Here is a 9,799-nt window from a genome sequence, read left to right on the forward strand (position 1 = left end):
GACTCCTTTGGCCAACAGCTCAATTAGATGTAAGCCAGTCCCAGGGCTGAAAGTTTCGTTTGGTGGCAAGAGATGGCCAGTTGTGGCTCTGTGTCCCTCATTACTTGGTGATTTCGTCTAGGTCACCTTCATGTATGTATGTTTTAGGAAGCTTCTACTGTATTAGGTTTCCATGCTACCCCTCAAATGGCCTTACGTTAGCCATCTCTTCCCATAGTCTCTCCCTCATCCTCTTCTTTCCTCCCCTCCTACTCTTGGTCCTTCCATTTCGGGCCTACCCTTCATTTATCCATAACTATCTGTTCTATTTCCCTTCCTAACAAGCTTTATATGGTTCCCCCCCCCCCACCCAGTCCTGTACTCTACACATAACCTATGGTTATCAGTAACTGAACAGCTAATATCCACATATGAGTAGATGCATACTGTATTCGTTGGTCTGGCTCTGAGATAATTCATCCAGGATGATTTGTTTTTCTAGTTCCATTCATTTACCTGAGAATGTCTTTTTGGTTTTTTTAAACAGTTGAGTAATACTCTATTGTGTAAATACACCTATACCACATTTTCTTTATACATCCTTCTGTTGAGGAATATGTAGGTTGTTTCCAATTCCTGGCTATTATAAATAGAACAGCAATGAATATGGCTGTAGAAGGGTGAACTGTCCTTTGGGTGTAGGCCCAAGAGTGGTATAGCCGCATCATGGGGTAGATTGGTTCACATCTTCCTAAGGAACGGCCACACAGATTTCCACAGGAGCTGTATAAATTCTCAGTGTCCCCAGCATTGGATGAGAGTCCCCTTACCCTCACCAGCATGAGCTCAGCATTGGATGAGAGTCCCCTTACACCCTCACCAGCATCAGCTGACACTTGTGGCAGCTGAGGCACACAGCCTGGATCCACTATGTTCCGCAGGCATTTAGAGCCTAGCGAAACTACTGAGATTATTTCTGAAGATAGACTTTATGCTATCAGGCTTTAAATGCCAGCAGATTAAAACTACCTCATTGCAATTTGAGGCAAAAGGCAACCTATTAATATGCCAGTAGTTAGCTGGGTTCTTTTTCTTTTCCTTTTCTCCCCACCTTGGCAAGTTCATACATATGTAAATGAGTTTGGGTCATTTTCACCACCTGTTGCCTCCCTCATCCCTCTCAGTCTCCCTCTCCTGCTGAAACCCTTTCTTCCTAACAAATGCCTCCTCCCCCAGCATGCCCTTTCGTGTGTAAAGAGAACATCTTGTGTCTGTGTGGATGTGGCACCTGTCAATAATAAATCTGATGGCCTATGGCTTAAGCAATAAATAGGAGGTGGGACATCCAGGAGGCAGAAAAGATCCTGGGATACTGCCAGGCGGGAGATTCGCCGGGGAAGATGTGACAAGAAAGATGCATAGTCCCTCGAGCACAGGTAACCAGCCATGTGGCAGAATGTAGATAAGAATAAATGGGTTGTTTTAAGTTATGATCTAGTCAGAGAAGAGTCTAGCTATATGGCCAAGGTATTTGTAAATATATTTTGAGGCTGAGTCTTATTTCTGGGAGGAAAAACCACCTAACGTTAACGTTCACGTCCATTTTTATGTACATGACCTGCTGAGATGAATTAGGCCTGCTTGTATGGCCTCTCCTGCAACACTAACTGTCCATAGCTCTCTTTACTCATGATGGAGTCTTAGTGAGCCCAGTCTTGTGGAGTCGTGCAGGTAACCATAGGGACAGGTGCAACAGACCTTTCATGTCTGGAGACAGCAAGCTTCCTCTCTGGTTTTTTGCCTTCCCATTCCTGTATCAGTAATGTCTCCTGAGCCTTGAGGGAGTTGGTATCAGTATTCTCTCTGGGGGCTGAGCACCCGATGGTCACTTACTGTCTGCAGTTTTACTGGCTATGAATCTCTGCATTAGCCAACACCCACTGCAAGAAGCAGCTTCTCTAGGGGCTGGAGAGGTGGCTCAGTGAGTAAGAGCACTGGATGCTCTTCCAGAGAACTCAGGGTCAATTCCAAGTCCCCACACAGTGGCTCACAACTGTCTGTAATTCCAGTTCCAGGGGTTCTGACACCCTCTTCTGTCCTCTGTGGGTACCAGGTACACAGGTGTTGCATAGACATATATGCAGGCAAAATACTCATACACATAAATTCAATGAAAAAAAAAACTTAAACACAACATCATATTCCACACTGCACCTAGTTTAAGTGTTCAACTCAATCACAATGAACAGATTCACACTGCAAAGGAATTCTCTGGGATTTTCTATCGTATCTATCTGATAGTCTATCTATTAGCCAGCTTCACCCCCTTTCCTCTCACCACGAGCCCTCTAGGTATTTTAAATGTGATAACCTTAATTAATAATGTAAACAAAGTCATATTGCTTGTCTCCAGCTCACTTCATTTAGCAAAATGTCTTCTTAATGGTTCCCCTATGCTGTGGAAGCTGACAGCTTCATTTCCTCCCTCCAGTCTTTGTTTCCATGTCTTCTTTTCCCTCCTTTTCCACTCTTATATGACAAGGTCAATATGACTTGGCTGCCAAGCTAAAACCCCTCCTGAGTCCTGGGATTACAGGTGCACATCCATCTACCTCCATTTCAATCCAAGAATGCGCAATATTGCGTTGTGTACAGACCCCAGTTTGTCTTTCCATTCATCTCTGTGTGTGAGCATTTAGGCTCCTCCTCCTCTGGCAATTGGGAATATCGTTGCTACAAACTGAGACATGCAAATCTCGGAAAATTTGCTTTCAGTTCTTCTGGGTATACACCCACCAGTGGGGCTAGGGTCACGTGACAGTTCGATTTCATGGGTTTTAGAAGCCTCTACACTGTCGTCATAGTGACTCTACTATTTTACATCTCACTGACCGTTCACAAGCATTCCAGTTTTCCACAATCTTGCCAACGCTCTGATTAAAATCATTGTTTTGAGACAGGCTTTTGCTCTGCAGCTCAGGCTGGCCTAGAGTCACTCTGTAGCCGACACTGACCTCATGGGTGACCCTGCCTGAGCTTGCTGAGTAGTATGATTATAGGTGTAAGCCACCACAGTTGGCATCTGATTAAAATGATACACTTTTAATGCCCACAGTAAAGTTGTCTGTGTATGTTATTGAAAGGTAGATAAAAAATGGAAAAAAAAATATGTAAAAGTTTCGAGTATGAGACAGGGAAGTTGGAGGCCATCAAGATGATTCAGTGGATAAAGGAAAAAGCTGACAACCAAACCTGACAACCTGAATTCTATACCTAGGGCCCACAGGGTGGGAATCGAGAACTGACTCCCTGAAGCTGCCCTCTGACCTCTATGTATACACCTTGGTACTTGTTCCCTTTCCACTAATGCACAGAATAAAGGATTGATTCTTACATGTAGTGAGGCCAGTGGGGTGGCTCAGCAGGCAGACACTTCTGCACAGGCCTGATGCTGGGTCCCACAAGGTGGCAGGAGAGAACCAATGTTCTCTCCCCTATGTCCTAGTCTATGTTCTCTCTCTCTCTCTCTCTCTCTCTTTCTCTCTCTCTCTCTCTCTCTCTCTCTCTCTCTCTCTCTCTCTCTCTCTCTCCCCTCTCCCTCTCTCCCTCCCCTCCTCCCTCTCTCCCTATCTACATTTTAAAATGTAGTTAATTAGATCACTGTTCCTAGTGATATGAACATTTTGCATTATTTCAAATCCTTCATTAAACTTAGATTTCCACTTCTACACATCCCTTCTTTCTGCTTGTTCCTGAGACTACGCCCAGTGACAAGTCCCCAGCGAGCCTGGGGAGCAGAGTGAGCACACAGCAAAGTCGCGGCGAGCAACCTGACCTGGGAACAAAGGGTGTGCATGCCTGGGAGGAAGGTAAGAGTGTACACCTAGACTGGCTTTGCTTTTGGAAATTCCATCCCCAGATGCATACAAGCCCCACTGGGAACACCTTAAAGGAAACCAACCTCTGGGGAACTTCCTTAAGCAAAGAATTATACAGATACACAGAGCAGCCATTACAGGGGCTATAAAAAAAAAAAAAACAACTGAGATGATAGGACAGAGGAAAGGCTGAATTTCCTATTTATATATAAACTATTGCAGCTTCATCATCACATAAAGAGGTAACAACCAAAAACACTGTGGGGAGGGGGGGAGTGCATTGAGCTATAAGTTAAAATATTACATTTGGCCAGTGAGATGGCTCAGCAGGTAAAGGTGCTGGCTCCCAAGCCTGAAACCTGAGTTGCACCTTCAGGATCAACATGGTAGGAGAGTCAACCTGGCAGGTGTTAACCTCTGACATCTGCACATGCATCATGACTTGTATGTGCCCACACATATACACACACAAAATAAACAAACACTGAAGAAGCACCTGAAAATGGAACTGGAAAAATAAATGTGTATGTACACAGATGTGCAGGCATATGGAGGCCAGAGGACATCAGGGGCCACCCTCAAGTCACCACCTACTTCCTTTTAGACAAGGTCTCTCACTGACCTGGCCTCCCTCTTCTGGCCTCCATGAGCATCAAGCATACATGTGGTGCATTGACATACACGCAGGCAAAACACTCACACACATAACTTTAATTAAAAAGTACTCTGTGAGTTCAAGGCCAGCCTGGTCTCTTTTTCTGTTTTCTTTTTTAATTTATTTATTTGAGTACATTTTAGCTGTCTTCAGACACACACCAGAAGAGGGCATCAGATCCCATTACAGATGGTTGTGAGCCACCATGTGGTTGCTGGGAATTGAACTCAGGACCTCTGAAGAGCAGCCATTGAGTGCTCTTAGCCGCTGAGCCATCTCTCCAGCCCATAGCCTGGTCTCGAAAGAAAGAAAGAAAGAAAGAAAGAAAGAAAGAGAGAGAGAGAGAGAGAGAGAGAGAGAGAGAGAGAGAGACAGAGAGACAGAGAGACAGAGAGACAGAGAGAGAGAGAGACAGAGAGAGAGAGAGAGACAGACAGAGACAGAGACAGAGACAGAGACAGAGACAGAGACAGAGACAGAGACAGGGAGGGAGGGAGGGAGGAAGGAAGGAAGGAAGGAAGGAAGGAAGGAAGGAAGGAAGGGAAAGAAAGGAAGGAAGGAAGGAAGGAAGGAAGGAAAGAAAGAAAGAAAGAAAGAAAGAAAGAAAGAAAGAAAGAAAGAAAGAAAGAAAGAAAGAAAGAAAGAAAGAGAGAGAAGCCAAAAAGAAAAAAGTATCTAGTCGGGCGTGGTGGCTCACGCCTTTAATCCCAGCACTCGGGAGGCAGAGGCAGGCGGATTTCTGAGTTTGAGGCCAGCCTGATCTACAAAGTGAGTTCCAGGACAGCCAGGACTACACAGAGAAACCCTGTCTCAGAAAACCAAAAAAAAAAAAGTACCTGTTTCCCTGCTTCTGGAAGCTCCTTCTCATGGAAGAAGACTGACTCAAGTGAAGCAACCAGGGAATAAGGTCATCATATATGTGTGTATGTGTGTGTGTGTATGTATAAACACATATGTATGTATACACATATGCATGTATATGTATGTATGTGTCCCATATGTCCCTCCTCGGGTACAACACATTACATGAAGAATTTCTAAGGACTTTCCTTTCATTGCAAATGCCCAAATGAGTTATTTTCAACCAGTAACATTTGTCCAATACACACATAGAATTCACTTTACTAAATATATCTTTGTAGAAACTGAAGCTACCAGAGCCATATATTGGTTTTAGGAGGAGGGGGTACTGGAGGGACCAGTATCTTGCTCTCTAGTCCTGGTTACCCTGAAACTTGCTGTTGACCAGGCTGGCTTCAAATGTGTGAATCTCCTGCCTCTTGCTGAGATTATAAGCACGTGTCACCATGTTCAGCCTTGCTATTTTTGATAACACCCTTAAACCAGTGACACATTACACATCAACAGTCAAGTTGGCATGGCATAGCCACACCATACTAGTGCCTGACCAAACACAATTAAAATGCTTTTCAAGCTTACCCCTTGCTTTAAAAGGGAGCAAACTAAGATTGGTGTGTATGTCTGTGTATCTGTGTATGTGTGTGTATCTATGTGTGTTCTCCTATGCATCTGTTTTATGTCTTAAAAATTGGTATCGTGTGAACATGTTGTGCCATAGTGTGTGGTCAGAGATTACTTTCAGGAGTTAGTTTTTCCCTTCCACCATCTCATCCCATTTTACTTTTTAAAACTTAGATTTATACATTTTGTGAGTTTGCTGCCATGTTATGTGTGGGCATCATGTGCATGATTGATGCACATGGAGGTCAGAAGAGGGCATCAGATACCCTGTAACTAGGGTTACAAATGGTTGTGACTCATCATGTGGGTGCTGGGAATCAAGCCCAGATCCTCTGTGGGAGCAATAAATACTCTTAGCCACTAAACCTATTTTTACTTTAAAAAGAAAAATATTAAATTTGTGTGCATGGATGTGTGCTGGCATGTGGAGGCCAGAGGTCAAACTCAGGTGTTGTCCCTCACAAGCTGCCCACCTTGTTTTCTGAAACAGAGTTTCTCATTGGGAGTTGGGGCTTCTAGATTGGCCTAGACTGATTGGTCAAAGAACCCCAAGCCCCTCTCTTCCCATCTCCAGGACTGGGATTACAACTGTGGGTCCCCATATGCAACTTCATCATGGGTACTGGGGACTGAACAAACAGGTCTTCATTGCCCACAAGACAAGTTTATGGACTAAGCTATCCCCCCAGCCTTAACTTTAAGGGTTTATTAATGTTTATGTGTATGGATGTTTTGCCTGCATGTATATATGTGCACCATATGTGTGTCTGGTACCTGCAGAGGCCAGAAGAGGGCTTTACATCCCTTGGAACTGGAGTTACAGATGGCTCTGAGAATCTGTATGTGGATGCTGGGAATCAAATCTGGGTCCTCTGGGACAGCATTCAGTGTTTGTAACCACTGGCAGATTGCTCCAGCTGGCTTAGCTTTAGTTTTTAATCAGTTTATTGAATATGAAAATCTGGAATGTGCACATACCAATTATTAGCACAATATTGCATACAGCTTCTTACTTCTTGCCATTTTGCTTAAATAAGTTTGAATTTCTGTTTACTGGCATACTCCAATTTAATGATGTCCTTAAAATTGAAGGGTGGGGATTGCAGCATTATATCTGCTGGCTATATATACTAAAATCCAGTTTATCTTTAAAATGGCCCAATTCTACAATGCCACTTAAGACCAGAAATCGTGCAAACTCCTCAGTGGGAAGATTGAAGTCAAAGCGAGGTCCACAGGTAAGTGGAGCCCAACTTCAAGTTTAATGACTGTACCTTAACCAGAAGCCACTGCTTTCAGCACAGGACTGCCTGGCTGTCCTCTAACAGCTACCCAAATGCACTAGCTTTTAGCTGTTCTGAGAATTTTCTAAGTGACTTCAAGACATCACACATGAAACCAGCCAGGTACAGTGGTTTAAACCTGCAGTCCCAACTACTCCAGAGGCTGTAGCCAGAAGATTCCTTGAGTCCACTAGTTGGAGGATAGTCCAGGCACCCTAGCAATACCCTAACTCAATTAAAGAAAAGGGGGTGCTGAGAAATAGCTCAGCAGCACTGATTGCTTTTCCAGAGGACCTAGGTTCTATTTCCAGACCTCATCATGATGGCTCTTGTTTCAGGGGATCAGGCAGCCCTGTCCCTGTAAACATAGGCACTCATTTGATGCAGACATAAATGCTGGCAAAACATTCATACACAACAAATTTTAAAGAAACAAAAGGTAAGTGAAGAGTAGTGTGCTGTACAGCTCAGTGTTGAAGGACATGCACAGCAAGAGCAAATCCCCAGGTGTAAACTCTTGCACAAAAACAAAACCAAACCTCAATACTCACGCGTGCTCGCTCACTCGCTCGCTCTCCCTCCCTCCCTTCCCCCCACCCTCCCTCCATTAAACAAGCTAATTCTACTGAAGAACCAATTGCTGTAACTATCTGGTGCCCCCCTGCACTGTGGACTATATTCATCTCATCTGAGCCAGCGTATGTTAAGGTTGACACTGGGTGTCTTCCTCAATAGCCTCTCCACCTCTTAAAATGTGCTGCGTTTACTTAGCGTCTATGTAACTGGGAGGGGATGCACCCGGAGAGGTTGGAGAGAGAACTCGCAGCAGCCAATTTTTTTCCACAATATGAATGCCTGGGATGGAGCTCAGGTCATCAGCAGGTGGCAAGCATCTGCTAGTGGGGCCATCTCATCAGAGACACCCTTTTCTGACAGTCTCTCACTGTAATCTAAACACCTCATTTCATCTAAACTGGCTGAGCAGTGAACTCCCAGGATTTGCCTGTCTCTGTCCCAACTATGGGTGCTAGGTATCCAACTCAAGTCTTCACATTTGCAGAGCTCTTACCAACTGAGCCACCTTCCTGGCTCCCCCACCTTTTTTTCCCCTTGTAGAAATGTTTAAATTAAAATAAAAACTGTGTATGCCCTTTACTGCTAATCCCTCAATGATCTCACAATTAGGTTTTTAGTCAATTTTGTCTTAACAGAGGGATTTGCACAAAGTACCTTAAGAATTACAGCACCTAGCCCAGCTCATCTTTCAAGCCCAACTTCAACAGAGAAAAGGAACCAACTTTATTAGCAAGGCTACACTGTGTGGCGTGGCGTGGCGTGGCGTGGCGTGGCGTGGCGTGGCGCGGTGGCACATACACATAATCCCAGCACTAGGGAGGCTAAGGCAGGATCCTACTTCAAGTTCTCTTCACCAAAGGGAGGTCTCCTAAGAATTTAGCTTCATGGTAGAGCATTTGCCTAGCATGGTACAGGGTTCCATCCCTTGCATGCTGATCAGCCTGCTCCCCCAACGTGATCAATCTTCACCTTCATGAACATAATTACTAGGGTACCATTTTACTAAGCACTGGGGAGCATGCTCTTAAACACAGGCCTCGTTGAGTGATGTAAGGATTTTTCTTGGGGCAGGGGATTAAGGCAAGGTTTCTGCTACGTAGCTTGGGTTGGTCTAGAACGTGACATTCCGCCCAGCAGCTGGAGAACTGAGATTACAGGTGTGTACCACCATAGCCAGTAGAGTGAAGGCTTTTTTAAAAATTGGAAAAAGCTACAAGTTTTGCCATCTTTGCAATATACACAACACAAGTGAGTTTAATCTGGGAATACCTTGAACAATAGTATTTACTCCCTAACATTTGTGTTTCTGAACAATAATCTTTAATCAAAGATAATATCAAAAAATTTACCCTCCCCCCCAAACATGGTAAAAATAAGTTTATGGAACTCAAAATACGTTTTACTGTATAACAGAATATACTATACTTTTAGGATGAAATTTTCTTTTTAAAAGTTGTATGGTTGGGTGTGGTAACGTACAACTTTAATTCCAGTACTCGGAAGGCAGAGGCTGGAAGATTTGAGTAGCCAGCCTGGTCTACACAGTGAGCTTCAGGACAGCCAGACCTGCATAGAGACCCTGTCTCAAAAAAACAAAACAAAACAAAACAAACAACAACAAAAAACCCGAAACCCAAGAGCCAAAGTGTGAGTGTGTACATAAGCCACAGTGTGCATGAAGTCAGGCGTCAGTCAACTTCCACCACATGGTTTCCTGGGAACAGGACTCAAGTCCAGGCGTGGCAGCCAACGCCTTTACCCACTGAGTCATCTTACTGACCCCATGGGTACAAATTCCTGTCCCTCCATATTCAGAACTTGAATTTTAGTTAATGCAAAGAATTTAAGTCCTGAAACTCTAGGTATGTCTTACTCCTCCCTGATAGAGCCAAACTGCTTATTCCACGCAGACTCAACGGTTACACAATGAACAACACTAAGAGAAA

General features: G+C 44.1%; 1 long non-coding RNA gene across 2 annotated transcripts; it reads left to right on the plus strand.

Annotated features, from left to right (window-relative positions):
• Positions 1-7,590, plus strand: Gm32765. Of its 2 annotated transcripts, none has more exons than XR_869960.2 (4): positions 1-132; positions 1,216-1,415; positions 3,695-3,848; positions 7,176-7,590. It is a non-coding gene; the product is annotated as a predicted gene, 32765 (long non-coding RNA). The 2 variants fall into 2 exon arrangements; XR_001778289.2 differs by having other exon boundaries at positions 3,737-3,848.
• The last annotated feature ends 2,209 nt before the right edge of the window (positions 7,591-9,799 follow it).

Source organism: Mus musculus, chromosome 7, assembly GCF_000001635.26.
Source record: "Mus musculus strain C57BL/6J chromosome 7, GRCm38.p6 C57BL/6J".
Lineage (NCBI taxonomy): Eukaryota > Metazoa > Chordata > Mammalia > Rodentia > Muridae > Mus > Mus musculus.